The sequence below is a fragment of the Gorilla gorilla genome, chromosome 7, assembly GCF_029281585.2.
Source record: "Gorilla gorilla gorilla isolate KB3781 chromosome 7, NHGRI_mGorGor1-v2.1_pri, whole genome shotgun sequence".
Classification (NCBI taxonomy): domain Eukaryota; kingdom Metazoa; phylum Chordata; class Mammalia; order Primates; family Hominidae; genus Gorilla; species Gorilla gorilla.
The window spans coordinates 36,381,690-36,398,957 of record NC_073231.2 but is presented as its reverse complement, the minus strand read 5'-3'; the positions used below and the strand labels follow the sequence as shown (position 1 = coordinate 36,398,957).

Sequence of the window (17,268 nt, the reverse complement as noted above, 5' to 3'; positions counted from 1 at the left end):
CCACTGCTCTTTAATTATCACATCCTATTATATGTAAAACGTTGGAGAGTGACCACAATACAGAAGCAACATGGAAGTTATGTTATGTGAATTTTCTCGTGACTTAGTGAACCAAATCTATTTAACTTTTTTTCTATTTTTAGGCATTTATATGGTCTCCAATGTTTCAAATTCAATAAACATTCTTCATTTTATAAATTTTTTTCTTTTTTAGGTTTCAGGGTACATATGCAGGATGTGCTGGTTTATTACATAGGTAGATGTGTGCCATGGTGGTTTACCGCATCTGTCAACCCATCACCTAGGTAGTAATCCCAGCATCCATTAGCTCTTTTCCCTAATGTTCTCCCCTCTAGCAACAGGCCCCAGTAAGTGTTGTTCCTCTCCGTGTGTCCATGTACTACATTTATTGTACTTACCATGCTATTTTCTTACAATAAAAAGCTAAATTTGAAATTTTTAGGTTAAAGAGAATATATTTGGATAATTTTGATGCATATGGCTGGATTTCTTCAAAAATGATATGTTTGAGCTGGGTGCAATGGCTCACACCTATAATCCCAACACTTTGGGAGGCCAAGGCAGGCAGATCACTTGAGCTCAAGGGTTCGAGACCAGCCTGGTCAATATGGTGAAACCCCATCTCTACTAAAAATACATAAATTAGCTGGGCATAGTGGCGGGAGCCTGTAGTCCCAGCTACTCAGGAGGCTGAGGCAAAAGAATCACTTGAACCCCGGAGGCAGAGGTTGCAGTGAGCTGAGATCACACCACTGCACTCCAGCCTGGATGACAGATCAAGACTCCATCTCAAAAATAAAATAAAGTGGTATGTTTCAGTCATACTGATCATATGTGGAAAAGAATACATTTTAGTGAAAACTCTGTAACTGTACTTTCCAGTAAGGTAGTAATTATCCTTAGAGGGCTATTCAAATTTTAATTAAAAAAAATAAAATTGAATTTTAGTTTCTTAGTTACTTTAGTCATATGTCAACTGCTCAATAGCCATATATGTCTGATGGCTTTCATACATGATATTAAAGATATGAAAGCATTTCCATCATATAGAAATTTATGCTGGACATCATCACTTTGTAATATACTGCTGTCAATATTTTTAGCCCTTTTCTATCTACTGTACTAAAGTAATTTTTTGTTTAACATTTTTTAATGAGGTTGAACACGTGTGTGTTTTTCTTTTACATTTCAAGAAATTTTTACATATCATAGATATGAACTTATGTCTTTTAAATATCAGTCATTTTATTTATTTTCCATACAGAGATTGTTGCTGTTCTTGCTTGATATAGAAGGTAGTTGTAGAGAGGGATGTTTAACAATGAAAATATAATAAAACCTTCTTTTATTCTGAGTTTGTGTTCCTATCAAACTCTCTCAAAAACAAAAATTATAAAAATTATTTTTAAAAAGTATGTCTTTGGTAGAGACCTGGGAATGCTTCATGTTACACATGAGGTAGGGGATATAACTTTTATATTTACATATGGCAAATCACTGTCCATATATTTATTGACTAATTTCTCCTTATTGCATTATTTTGAAAAACTTCCCAATATAATTCCCTAAAATTTCAACTATATCCAGGTTCTTTTCTAGACATACATATTTAGTTACATGGGCTAGTCTACTTTTGTACCTTGCTGACTAATGTTAAATAATATGTTTTAAAATATGTTTCAAAAATTTAAAAAGCTAATCCTCATCTATTATTCTTTGTCTTATATGTTCTAGGTATTTTCACATAACTCTTTGTAGGTGATATCAGAAGTGATTTAAACTGGTTTCATTTTTGAACTTAAAATTAAACATGTAACTGGTTGATATGATGTACATATAGTCTTAAATTTTATTTTTATTTCAATTTAATAATATATATAATGTTTAGACTATTTTATTTTATCGAGAAGTTACATTGCTTGTCTCTATATTTATTCTTTTCTCTTCCTAGGTAAAATTGTATATATAGTCTTTTCATGCAAATCTGCACTTAAAAAAAAATATTCCCAGCAGATGACATGATTGTATATTTAGAAAATCCCAACGTCTCAGCCCAAAATCTCCTTAAGCTGGTAAGCAACTTCAGCAAAGTCTCAGGATACAAAATCAATGTGCAAAAATCTCAAGCATTCCTATACACGAATAACAGACAATCAGCAAAATCATGAGTGAACCACTCACGATTGCTACAAAGAGAATAAAATACTTAGGAATACAACTTACAAGGGACGTGAAGAACCTCTTCAAGGAGAACTACAAACCACTGCTCAAGGAAATAACAGAGGACACAAACAAATGGAAGAACATTCCATGCTCATGAATAGGAAGAATCAAAATCGTGCAAATGGCCATACTGCCCAAAGTAATTTATAGACTCAATGCTATCCCCATCAAGCTACCATTGACTTTCATCACAGAATTGGAAAAAACTACTTTACATTTCATATGGAACCAAATAAGAGCCCATATAGCCAATACAAACCTAAGCAAAAAGAACAAAGCTGGGGGCATCATGCAACCTGACTTCAAACTATACTACAAGGCTACAGTAACCAAAACAGCATGGTACTGTTACCAAAACAGATATGTAGACCAATGGAACAGAACAGAGACCTCAGAAATAAAGCCACACATCTACAACCATCTGATCTTTGACAAACCTGACAAAAACAAGCAATGGGGAAAGGAGTCCCTGTTTAATAAATGGTATTGGGAAAACTGGCTGGCCATATTCAGAAAACTAAAACTGGACCCCTCCCTTACACCTTATACAAAAATTAAATCAAGATGAATTAAAGACTTAAACATAAGACCTAAAACCATAAAAACTTTAGAAGAAAACCTAGGCATTACCATTCAGGACATAGGCATGGACAAAGACTTCATGACTACAACACCAAAAGCAATGGCAATAAAAGGCAACATTGACAAACGGGATCTAATTAAACTAAAGAGCTTCTTCACAGCAAAAGAAACTATCATCAGAGTGAACAGGCAACCTACATAATGGGAGGAAATCTTTGCAATCTATCCATCTGACAAAGTGCCAATATCCAGAATGTACAATGAACTTAAACAAATTTACAAGAAAAAACAACCCCATCAAAAACTGGGTGACAGATATGAATAGGCACTTCTCAAAAGAAGGCAGTTATGTGGCCAACAAATATGAAAAAAAAAAAAGCTCATCATCACTGGTCATTAGAGAAATGTAAATCAAAACCACAATGAAATACCGTCTCACGCCAATTAGAATGGCAATCATTAAAAAGTCAGGAAACAGATGCTGGAAAGGGTGTGGAGAAATAGGGAAGCTTTTACACTGTTGGTGAGAGTGTAAATTAGTTCAACCATTGTGGAAGACAGTGTGGCAATTCCTCAAGGATCTAGAACCAGAAATACCATTTGACCCAGCAATCCCATTACTGGCTATATACCCAAAGGATTATAAATCATTCTAGTATAAAGACACATGAACATGTATGTTTATTGCAGCACTATTCACAATAGCGACTTGGAACCAATGTAAATGCTCATCAGTGATAGACTGGATAAAGAAAATGTAGCAAATATACACCATGGAATACTATGCAGCTATAAAAATGACGAATTCATGTCCTTTACAGGAACATGGATGAAGATGGAAGGCATAATTCTCAGCAACCAAAACAAGAACAGAAAACCAAACACCTCATGTTCTCACTCATAACTGGGTGTTGAACAATGAGAACACATGGACATAGAGAGGGAAATATCATGCACTGGGGCCTGTCAGGGGGTGGGGAGCTAGAGGAGGGATAGCATTAGGAGAAATACCTAATGTAGATGACAGTTTGATGGGTGCACGAAACAACCATGGCACATGTATACCTATGAAACAAACCTGCATGTTCTACATATGTATCTCGAAACTTAAAGTATAATTTTAGAAAATTCCAGCTATATAATTATCATTCCTGTTTAAAAATGAGTATTTTAATTTTATTTTCTAAGCAATTATTAGTGATTTTTAAAGAATCCTGATGTTTCTATATTAATCTTGAAACTGACCAGGACCCAGAACTATTTTGTTAATTTTAATAGTTTTCCTTCAATAGTCCTGGATTTTTAGTACACATGATCATTATCTCTGCAAATAATGATACTAGCTAGAGAGAGAAAAAAATCTCATTAACATCATCCTTGGTGAAGATGTGTGTGGTTCCTTTGTGCTTTGACTCCTCCATTATGCAATTAGTCCTAATAGATCATCTTGTCAGTGGTATGCACTTGTTTCCAGACTTGACCCCTCTAGGAAGTATTTTCCCACGTAGGAGTAAATTGTTTGTATTTTTAAGAACCTGGTTTAGAGGGAGAAAATGGCAAAAAGTAATCCTGTTTTGCCTTAGAACTATTGAACTATTAAATGCTGCTTATTTATGGCAGGGGAAGGAATATTCCACTTATTCTATGGTCTACCCATGCATCCATCGTTAATCCTTCCAAAACAGGGAATGTTGATGGAATATGCCAAACTGTCTTTAATTTCCTTCCTGAAAAAGCAAAATACTTTCCCAGGAAGAGAAATTGTGCATCAGTTTCAAGTGTCTTCATCAAATTACCTACAGCATTTTGTATCTGGGAAAATTTACTTGAGGCTGTGATTTGCTCCCGTTTCATTTTGCACTTCACTGCTGATGATTTCTGCGTTTTGTGTTTACTTTTATTTTCTTATCCCTTTCCTCTTTTTTTTTCTAGATTTATTGGGTGTCTTTGATCAGATTCTGTTTCATCCCCTGTAATTCTAGAGTTTGGGTATTTACCTATGTGTTACAGCTACTCCTCCCCTAATTAGGCTGTAAAGCTCTATGTAATTCCCAGCTAACCTCCAGCACCATCTTAGTGTTTCCAAAGGTTTTTACAGTTAAACACTGTTGTGAAACTAAAGGGGGAAATAAATGTGAAGTTATTCAGGTTTCAGAATGGTATAAAAATTTTACAGGAATTATGACTTTAGTACTTCCAACCATGTTGATAAGATGGCATCTTGAAACCAACATGAGATCTTCAGCCTTAGATTCTTCTGACTTAATTGACATTCTGTCTACCTCAACCCAGAAGTAAGCTTGTTCTCTTTTCCACTTCCTGAAGAATTTTATCCCAGCTGAAAGGCATTCTGGAATAGAAAGGGCAAATAATAATAATAACAATAACAACAACAACAATAAGCCTCAACTCCAGGAAAGTTCTGACTTTTAGGATTTCCAGCACAATCACCACCACCACCACGACCACCACCACCACCACACATTACCCTATAGAAGAGATTTTCATCTTCCTTGTAATTCCTAAAAGAATCACTGGTCCCAAAGGCTAGAGCAGCTGGGGAGGGGCTGCCTGTTTCACTCACGCAGCAGCTTCCGCCTCCCCCATCCTGGGTGCCCATCCTCCAGCTTAGGTGTCAGCTGTCCATCACCTCTCCCCCCACTGTCTCATTTGTGCTTTTTTTCTCTCGTAATAGAAAAGTGGGGAGCCGCTGGGGAGCCACCCCATTCATCCCCATATTTCCCCCTCTCATAACTTCTCCCCATCCCAGGAGGACTTCTCAGGCCTGGCGTGGAGCTCCGGGTGGGTTCGGGGGCGATTCAACCTGTGTGCTGGGAAGGACGAGACTTCCTCTTGAACAGTGTGCTGTTGTAAAGATATTTGAGAAGTTTTACCAATAAAGTTTTATTTAAAATAAAAATCAGTGGTATCCAGCCACGCACATTCCAAAGGGTAAACACATATGCACCAAGAAGATTTTCTTGCATTAATATTTCCAAAATAATGTGTCTGGAATTCCAGTTGATATTAGCATCTTTATAAGAAACTAGATAATTGTAATATCACTGTGTACTAGAAGCTGTGATAAAAAGTGATGCAGAATAATGTGACAATTGATTACTGAATACACATATAGTATTTCTCAATATTCATTTTTTATTTATCTCAATATTCATTGATTTTAAAATGAATATTCTATTCATTTTTCTCAATATTCATTTTATTGCAAAGTATCAAGTTATGATTGGATTCATATTATTCTGAAAACACTGATGAGCTCATCTTTTTCATGTCTACATAGAGGCCAAATCGACCAGGTTCATGACCAGTACAAACATTTCAGCTATTTTAGCAGTCAGTACCAATCACTGTAGCTAAATAGTTCTGTCCATGATTAATATCAATTGCTAAGCTGCAAAGTTTATGTGAATGCTTAGGCTGCAGTCAAGTGGTCATGTGAGTTAGGTAAACATCAGTGGGGTAATATTATCGATAATATGTCATCTGTTTTCCCATTATAATCTTTATTGGATTAAGAGTCTAACATATATTAATAGCTTGATTTTTTAATTAGAAAAAAATTAAAAATGTTTTAACATTATTCAAAACAGTATATTTATGTTGATCTCTTCCCTTCCTCCATACTTCCCACATAAAAAAGAGAATGGATGCATTCAATTCATATCAACAACATTTATAATGCCACTTATAGCTGTGCCTTAGGCCCAGAGGAGAACTTGGGAAAAGAAAGTATTTTATTTGTTAAGTGTGAAAAAAGCGTTTTGGTGTTCCTTTTATATTCTACATGTTCATTATTCTTATTACCTATGATTTCTCAATATTTGAATGTAACCAACATTGTGATTTTCCTATAAGCAAATCATTATTTTTCTTTATAGTTTATCACATTTTACCCAACATTAACAATCTATCATGCTGTTAACTGATGTGAATGTCTCTAAATAGATTCACTGGTATTTGTTCTTATTTTATCACATTTTATTTAATATAAATAATATTTTTTAAACATTTCCAATTATTTACAGAGTTTAAGGAAAATGATTGAAGCACTGTTAAATACCTAGCAGCAACACTTTGTGTTCTTCAGGTTTTGTCTGGGTGTCATATCCTGGTCAACAGCCCCAAAGTATTTCTTGGAGGTAGAAAAAAAATGGAGATCTGATAAACAGCAAAACTGAAGGGCAGATTGCAAGCAAGGGCCCAGGTTTCTATCAGTGTTGACTTTTGAACAAAACACGATCGTTTAGGAAGTCTGCTTCTGTTTATGTACTGAAAATATCTGTTCTATATTCTATAGTGATCACTGGTCAATTTAAAGTTAACACACGCACGCACACACACAACATATGTATTTGGTCCATCATATGGATAAGATAATTTGAATACAGATTTGCAGTCCATAATGAAAAGAGAGACTTGAAATTTTAAATTCTGAAGTTATAAGAAAGATCATATACTTCCTGAGTTCTATAAATTCACCAAGCTTTATGGATGAGTTGAAATCATCCATAAAGGCCCTGAAATAGACTTCCTGTATGCTTCCCTCCACTCTTCACTCCTCAATATGCAGGCAGGAGCCATTAAAGAAATGACATCTGCCCAAGGAAAATTCATTTTGTTCATAATCTCCTCCATGTTTCAGAAGGTAAATTCTCTGAAATCTTTGTAATTATGGCATATTGATTTATGTGTTCATGAAGATATCAAATGTATTGATTTGAGTTTCCTTGTAAAATTATAAAAGACTAATAAAGCCATTCTACAAACACAGTAAAACAAAACAAAACAAAAAGTGCACTTTTAGTCTGGTGTCTATCTACTCTTGGCTGAATCTGTCATTGAAGAGTAATGCTGATGTTTCACCCTCTGTTTCTCAGCCTGCCACGTTGCCTAAAGACACTCTCCAGATTGTTCCAATGTTTCCTTAGTATTTTTTGTTAGTGATCTATAATGTCAAATATGTTTTGTTAATTAATACAATGAAAAGTCTCATTTTTCTTTAATATATTGTTACTCTACCACTATTTGGGAATAACGTGACTTTTGCTCACTACCAGATACTAAAGTTTCATAAAAGAATATGTTGTTGCATTTGACATTTAGTCACTGAATAAAAAAGTAGTGGCCAAGATATGGCCAGCCGCCGAGAATGGTACTTTGTATTGGTTAACTTAATTAATTTACCTTTAATAATAATGTCTGAGACTGGTGGCTATCATTTAAGACTCTATGCCCATTTGTCGCTCGTTACTTCAGCAGACATTTATTGAGCATCTAATATAGTTTTCATATGGGTCAAGACTAAAAAGATTAAATACTACTGCTTTCATGTCCTTTGTATAGTTTAAGACATATTTGTCCATAAAGTGCTATGTTTAATTAAATGTAGTTAAGTACTCTGAGTTAAAAGAGAAAATTTTTAATAAATCTTTCATAGTTTCTAATTTTATCTTATCATTCATTATATAGGTGTACCCCACAAACTAGTCTATCAAAAATCAGTCTGTTAAAAACTGTAACATAAATGAATAATCTTTGTGGTGACTTGCAGAACCTTGCTTTGGAATCAAAGAAAATAATGCCATAATTGAATAGCCAAGTCTCTTCCCTGTTTAATGCACTGAGTAACAATAGGCATTAACAGCCTTATCAAATAACTACTTCAAAACCAGAGTCCAATCTCTTACAAGTTATGTGATCTGAGGTAGGTATATCAACTATTTCAAACTTCTGTCCCATTTTCATGTGAATATTTCTCCCCATAAGATTGTTGTAAAAGCATTTCACAAGTAATAATCATTTTGCATGTTGAAGAAATGATAATAATAGTAATAAAATATAATAATTGGAATGTTCATGCCTAATCTAAAAGCTACAAACTTAATGCTTTATCTCTGAAAAAATACAATCCATTTAAAGTTTAGCATATATTGCTTTCTTTCTTAGAATGTTGTACAACATTCTAAAGTTTTTACCGATTATGGGTGTATGTGGTACTAATATATTGCAGACGTATAGAGACTGATTATTTCTAACCCAAATATCACCATTAAATGACCTTAAATTAGGGTTTTGTTCACCTTGAATTATGTGAGCAGTGAAAATTTTATGTACGTATTTTCAGGATTGATTATCTGATTATTGATTGTCATCTAGAGACATTTTTAAATTATAATTTTTGCACTCAAATGCTCCTTATAGTTATAGTGCTAATAAGCTATTTGTCTTAACACTAAGCATCAGTCTATTAAAAACTGTGACATAAATTAATAATCATTGGTGGTGACTGGCAGAAAATAATCTATACAAAATTACCACAAAAAAAAATCAAGGGTGAAGTTACAAAAATTGAAAACGAATGCTACGAAATGTTTAAAAATGGGGAAGCTAATAACAGTAAAAGTCTTAACATGTTACTATTTCTTATTTCTGGAAGCAGAAAGGATGTTATGAAAAATACAAGTGCCATTATATAAGACTAGTAGGGATCTGTCAGTTCCTGCTCTTATCTAGAAAATATTACATATTATCATATCCGTAAAGGCAATCGTTTTTATGACATTTTTTGTAACTTTGGTTATTGTTAACATTTGCTTAACTTTTTTTGTTAGACTTGTATTTTTCTTTTTTTTTTTCTTTAAATTCAAACTGTGGTAAAACACATGTAACATGTAAAGTTACGATCTTAACCGTATTTAAGTTTACTGTTGAGTAGTATTAAGTACATTCACATTGCTGGACATACAATCCCCAGAACTCTTTTTGTCTTGCAAAATTGACATTTTTACCTTTTAATCAACTCCCCATTCCCTTCTTCCCCCAGGTTCTAGCAATTACCTTTCTACTTTCTGTCTCTATTAATTTGGTTATTTTAGGTACCTCACATAAATGGAATCATACAGTATTTATTTTTTGTGACTGTGTTGTTTCATTTAATGTATGTCCTCAAGTTTCATCCATGTTACAGCATGTGTTGAAATGTCCTTCCTTTTTAAGGCTCGATAATATTTCATTAACATACATATCATTTTCTGTTTATCCAGTTATTCTTTGATAGACACTTGAGTTGCTTACACCTTTGACTATTGTGAATAATGCTGCTGTGTATGTAAGTGTACAAATATCTTTGCGATGCTGCTTTTATGTCTTTTGGGCACATACAGAGAGACAGAATTGATGTATATTTATTACACAGTAGTTATATTTTTAAATTTGTGAGGAACTGCCTTACTGTTTTCCATAGTGGCTGCACAACTTGACATTCCTACCAACAGTGTGTAAAGACTCCAACTTCTCTGTATTGCACCTAACACTGGCTATTTTCTATTTTGTTTGTTTTTAGTAATGATACTAATGAGTATGAGGTTTTATGACTTTCAACCAATAGCTGGTTGTTACACATTTCCATTTATAAATTTGCTTCAAAATGTAGTGGCTGAATCATTTATTGTGTGCTTTACTATACTTTATTTTTTAAAGGAAGATCTCAGATCCACTAAAATGTCAACATTGAAAACAAGATAAAGAGGAGAAAGAGGAGGAAAAAAGAGGAGTGTAGAGGAGGGGGTAAGAGAGAAATGTTCATACCAGTGGGATAGAAGAGTATGTGAACTAAATAATGCAGTGGCAACTGCATGAATCAAATTCTAAGTGGTATGACAAATGGTAATAACTGATGAGTACTCCCCACTCTTAGCATCATAAAGATGTTGTATCTTTAACCAAATTATGAATGACTGAAACAGGAGCATACAGTGGAGAATCAATGTATCTTTTTTAAGGACAAAATTATTTTTGTAGATTTAAAATATTACAGTAATTCATCTTGGCATTATGCTAGATATCCATACAGAAGAAAGACTCTGGTGTCAAATAAATGACTCCAAATTCAGTTGTGCTACTTAGTAGTACTCATATGAGTTTGGTAATTCTCATTTTTTCTCTACTTCGTAATGAGACTAATAATGCCTTTGCAGATTGAAGTTAAAGAAAGCTATCTCTATTTGCAGATTACATAATCTTGTGTATAAGGTATTCTAAAGACCCACTAAAATTGTTTAAGAACCAATAAACAAAGGTATCAAAGATGCAGGATACAATATCAATGTACAAAATCAATTATATTTCTATACACTATAGACAGATAATTAAAAATAAAATCAAGGGTTAATTCTATCTACATTTACATAAAAAATACCTAAGAATAAATTTAACACGAATCACAGTATGCAAAGCACATACCCTGAAAAACTACAAGACATTGCCAAAAGAAGTTAGAGAAGTAAATAATGCAAAAAGAAGTCACGTTCATGGATCAAGAAACTTAATAGTGTAAATGTAGCAATGTTCCTCAAATTGATCTACAAAGTAAATGCAATCTCTATCAAAATCCCAACAGGCTTTGTTTCAGAAATTCACAAGTTGATCCTCAAACTGGTATGGAAATACAAAACAATCCTTAAAGAGCTAAAATTATACTTAAAAGAGTGAGGATTTAAACTGCTCTACTTCAAAAGTTATAATAAAGCTACAGTAATCAAAATTGTGTGTTGCCAGGTACAGTGGCTCATGCTTGTAATCCCAGAGTTTTCGGAGGCCAAGACAGAACTGCTTGAGCTCAAGAGTTTGAAACCAGCCTGGGCAACATAATGAGATCTCATCTCTACAAAAAATTAAAGTATCAGCCAAGCAAGGTGGTTTACATGACTGGCTACTCGGGAAGCTGAGGTGAGAGCATTGCTGAAGCCCTGGAGTTTGAGGTTACAGTGAGCTATGACCATGCCACTGCACTGCAGCCTGTGTGACAGAGAGAGACCTTAACTCTTAAAAAAAGTAAAAGAATGTGTGACATACTGGCATAAAGATATATATCAATGGAATAGAACTGGGAGTTCAGAAATAAACTCTTAGGGTAATGCTCAGTTGAATTCTGACAAGGGTGACAAGACAAATCAGAAAAAATAATTTTTTCAACAAGTACTGTAACATAACAGGATATCTACGTGCAAAATAATAAAATTGGACACCTTCCTCATGCTATACACAAAAATTAACTGAAAATGAGTTACAGACCTAACTGTAATAGCTAAAACGATAAAAGCCTTAGAAAAAATATACTAGTAGTAAATTTGTATGTCCTTGTGTAAGACAAAATCTTCTTAGATATGGCACCAAAAGCATAAAGGACAAAATTAAAAATTAGATAAATTGGACTTCATTAAAATTAAAAACGTATTGCTTCAAAAGATAAGAAAATGAAAAGACAATCTAAAAGTCCAAGGAATGCTTGCAAATCCTTATTTCCAGTAAGACACTTATATCTATATAATATAAATAATTATTTCAATTCAATAAATGAAAAGATAAATAACCCAATAAAAAATGGGCAAAGAATCTGAGTAGACATTTCTCCAAAGAAGATATACAAATGTCCAATAATCATATAAAATCACGTTCAACAACATTAATCATAAGATGATTGCAAATGAAAACCACAATGAGATATAACACCCACTAGGATTGTTGTAATAAAATAGACATAATAACAAATGTTAGAAATGATATGGTAGAATTGGAAAATTCATACAATTCTCATAGAAATGTGAAATGATACAACCAACTTTGGAAAAATGTCTGTCAGTTCCTTAAAACTTTAAACTCAGTCACTACATGAATCAGCATTTATACTCAGTATTTGCCCAAGAGAAATAACAAATTCGCACACAAATATACATAGAAGCATTATTTATAATAATCAAGACATGGAAAAAGACCAGGTGTGGTGACTCACCCTTGTAATCCCAGCACTTTGAGAAGCCAAGGCAGGAAAATCGCTTGAGCCCAGGAATTTGAGACCAGCTAGGGCAACATAGTGAGACTCGCTACTAATTTTCTAAAAAAATTAAAAATTAGCCAGACCTGGTGGCATGCACTTGTAGTTCCAGCTACTCAGGAGGCTGAGGCAGGAGCATAGTTTCAGCCCAGGAGTCTGAAGTTGCAGTGAGCTATGACTATGCCACAGTACCCCAGCCTGGGCAATAGAGCAAGACCTTGTCACCAAAAAAAAAAAAAAAAAAAAAAAAAAGAAGTAGAAAGAGTCCAAATGTCCAACTGGTGAATGAATTAACACAATGGGACACACACACACACACACACACACACACACACACAAAAGCACACACATAATGGAGGGTTGACTATGCTTAGTGGCTTACTTTCAAAGAGTAGAGTATTCAAAATAAAATTGTGGAGAAACATGAAAACTGCTACATTGGCCAGGCGATCAAAGTGAATATTATAATTGATAAGTCAAGTAAATAACATGTATTTCTACTATGCTATACCATCGATGCTTCACTTCTATGATATTCTTTCTAAAAACCTGTAACCCTAGTCTAACCATGAGAAAAACACCAAATCATCCCAAATTAAGGATGTTGGATAAAGTGCCTGTCCAATACACAAAACCGTCAAGTTGGTAAAAAACAAAGTCTGAGAAACAGTCACAGTCAAAAGGAGCCAAAAGAAATCTGAATACTAAATGTTATCTGCTACCTTGGATGGGATCCTGGAACAGAAAAAAAAAAAAAAAAAGGTAAAAACTGAGCAAATCTGAATAGAATATAGATATTTGTTAATAATAATGTATCAATATTGGTTTATGAATGCTAACAGACCACACTAATATAATATGTTAATAATATAAGAAATTGGGTATGTTGTACTCAATTATATCTTCTCATTTTTTCTAGAAGTCTATAAAATTCCAAAAAGTAAACTTTACTAAAATATCATAATAAAAAATAATGTTGCTTAATAATAAATCTAGTCAAAAATAAGCATGATGCTCATTAATATAATTGTTTAAGTTCACTGACTTAAAATGGTGAATTTTCTACAATTATTATAGATGAAAATATTACATCTTAAGTTCTCATAAAGTTATTCTATTCAATACAATCCAAAAAACTCAGTGTTTTTCACAAAATTTGAAAAGACCTACCTAAAATTTAAATGACATAGAGCCACAAGAGCCAGGACATTTTTAAAAACAAAAATTGCCGCTAGTATATTTCAAGAAAAAAGAGTATTTCAAACATTGTGGAAAAGATAATTAGACCAATGAGGCCAGGTGCAGTGGCTCATGCTTGTAATCCCAACACTTTGGGAGGCCGAGGCAGGCAGATCATGAGGTCAGGAGTTCAAGACCAGCCTGGCCAACATAGTGAAACCCAGTCTCTACTAAAGATACAAAAAATTAGCTGGGCATGGTGGTGGGCACCTGTAATCCCAGCTACTTGGGAGGCTGAGGCAGGATAATTGCTTGAACCCGGGAGGTGGAGATTGCAGTGAGCTGAGATAGCACCATTGCACTCCAGCCTGGGAGACAGTCTGAGAATCAAGAATCCGTCTAAAAAAAAAAGAAAAAATCATTCGACTAATGAAGTTGAATAAAGAAAACATACAAACCCACACTTTAATGAAAACTTGGTATATATCAGCAGAAGCATTACACCAGCCTGAAAAAAATGAACTATTCAATAATTTGGTGCTTGTTTAATTGAAAGTCTAGGTGGAAAGCTCTAATTTGATCAAACTTGCCATCAAAAATATGGAAAACCAGGGTTTAATTTATATACTTGAAGGTATCAGAGAGCACCAATTTAGCCAAGTCCGGAAATATCAAGATCCTAAAGAGAAGGGAAACACAGATTCGTGACAGACCAGTATTTATGATTCCTTTTCTCTACCTTTTGCAGAGGCATTTTCCCATCGCAAATGGCAGCATAAGCATCTGAGAATCTGAGCAGCCCTGGCAAGCACCTCACAGAAGCTGAAGAAACAAAAGTTGGAGTCCAGGACCTATCAATGTGGAGGCATTCTAGCAATGAACTCTAGATTTAAGATGGGTGTCCCAAACAAATGAAAAGAAACTGTGAATAAAACATTCCTTCCAGAAAATAAAAGCAGTCACTGAATGACCTCAATCATTGACCTTAGTATGGACATTTGCCTTTGTCTTAGCTATGGCTGAAAAGCTGAGCACGGTTGCCAGTCCCACACTTAAGACAAAAAGAGGAGCTCAGGATCTCTAGGAGGAGGGCATTGTTAAATACTCTTGTTTTTCAGTTAGTCTTATAAAAGACTCAACAGGGGACTGAGTATGAAGTGGAAAAAGAGAGAAAACTGATAATAGAAATAAACCCAAAGGAGATCCAGATAATGGAATATCAGATCTGTCCTTTATAATACCAGTATTTAACATGTTGAATTAAATGGAGAAAATATAGAAATTCAGCAAAGAATGGGAATATAAAAAAGGAACACAAATGGAAATTTCAGATCTGAAAGATATAATAACTAAAGCCAAGGAACCAATAGAAGAGTTTAACAGCAGATGAGACAGCCTGTATTCTCTCCAAAAAAGAAAAAAAGACTAATGAGGTGGAAGATAGTTCACTAGATCCAGATTCAAGCCTAGAAAGAGAGGAGGGGAAAAAGGATGGAAACTATACTAACGTGCTTAAGAGACATATGGAATGTGTTAAAAATGCTTAACATCATCTTTAAAAATAGAGTCTCAGGAGGAAATGGAAAGAAAAGGGTTCATAAGCAATATTTGAAGGAAAATAAAAGATAATCTTCCAAAATTTGAAAGACATTAAACACTGATTCAAAAAATATAATGAATAACATGCAAAATAAGTGGAAAGAAAACAACTACTAGGGACATTTTAGGATACCAAAGTTTTAAAAAATATTAAAAAGCAGGCAGAAAGAAAAACATAGATCCCTTACCTACAAGTAATAGAACTGACAGCTGACTTTTCTATAGAAACAATGAAATCAGATGATAATATAACTGAATTTTCATAAAACTGGTAACAGGGCACTAATTTAGAATCTGATTCCAAGAGAAAATGTGCTTCACAAGTGAAGATAACATAAAGGCCATTTCAGATACGTGAAAATGAAGAAAACTGATTACTAATGGATCCATCCTAATAAAAATACAGCAATAAAAAAAAAAGATCTCATGTGGAAGTCTGGAAATTCAGATAGAAATAAAAACAAAGATTAAATATATGAATATATGTAGAGAAATCTGAATGAATATTGATTGCATTTAACAACAATATTAATACATGTGTGCATTTAAACATTGTGAATAACTGAAAACCACAGGAAAAGAAAGTGGAGGTGAAAAAAGGTATCAAAGTGTTTTTAAAGTCCTTGCATTGTCAAGGGAATATTAAAAGCATTAAGTTAAATGAAACATTAATAAATCCATAATGCATATAGTAATTTCTCATGTAAACACTCAAACATTGTTTTAAAAATATGACAGATAAGATGAATATTAAGGCTGCACACGGTGGCTCACACCTTTAATCCTAGCTATTTGGGAGGCCGAGGCAGGCAGATCACTTGAGGCCAGGAGTTCGAGACCAGACTGGCCAAGATGGAGAAATCTCATCTCTACAGAAAATACAAAAATTAGCCAGGTGTGGTGGCGCACCTGTAATCCCAGCTACTCCAGAGGCTGAGGCAAGAGAATGAACTTGGGAGGCTGAGATCGCGCCACCGCACTGCAGCCTAGATGACAGAGTGAGACTCTGTCTCAAAAAAAAATAAAAAATAAAAAATAAAGATGCATATTAATAGTCTTACTTAATCCAAATATGAAAAAAAGGATAAAACAGGAAATATAAAGCAGGTGGAAAAACACTGCAAATAATAAGATGGCAGATTTAAACACAAATTGATGAAGAACTGTACTAAATGTACCAACTGAAAGATAAAAATTGTCAGATGGTATTTGTGAAATAAAGACATAATTCAAAATTTAATAAGCCAAAAAGAAAAACAAGCAGGCAAAAAAGGATTTCAAACAAAAGACAAAGAGCAAGATGGTAAATTTAAATAGAAATTTATTAATAACTGTTCAGCATGAACAAAATAAATACCCTAATTTAAAATAAATATGATTTTGCTTGATTAGAAAAATGAAATTCAACTATAGGCTGATACTAATATTAGAAGTAATAGACAATAAAATGACAAGCATGATAAGAGATGAGGGCATTTTGAAAAGATAAAGGAGTCAACCAACTCAGAAGTTATTCCATCCAAAACATGAAAATACTAAATACAGTGGTCTCAAAATATATAAAGTAAAAATAAACAAAGCTGTAACAATACTGACAGAAGGCATGAACCTCTTGGGTCAAAGTCAAAGGGACAATTTATTACTCAAATAATCACAGTAGACAGACTATCGCTTGTAGTACTTCCCGATCCTCACTTCCTACAACGTATCTCAATGTATCTCATCATGTGAAGCCTGTACAAGCAGTAAGATGCATTATAGGGATAGAACCCAAGTTCAGAAAACCCTCCATCTTATAAAAAGGCTGCCAG

General features: G+C 33.9%; 1 long non-coding RNA gene across 2 annotated transcripts in view; it reads left to right on the top strand.

Annotated features, from left to right (window-relative positions):
• LOC129524109 (uncharacterized) overlaps positions 1-14,837 on the top strand; it is a 68,485-nt gene extending 53,648 nt beyond the window's left edge. The window contains exons 2-4 of one of the 2 annotated variants that reach the window (XR_010134955.1): positions 10,327-10,413; positions 11,404-11,574; positions 14,607-14,837. This is a non-coding gene — a long non-coding RNA (uncharacterized lncRNA). The remainder of the gene's footprint in view (positions 1-10,326; positions 10,414-11,403; positions 11,575-14,606) is intronic. The other variant, XR_008667760.2, reaches the window with a different exon arrangement.
• The last annotated feature ends 2,431 nt before the right edge of the window (positions 14,838-17,268 follow it).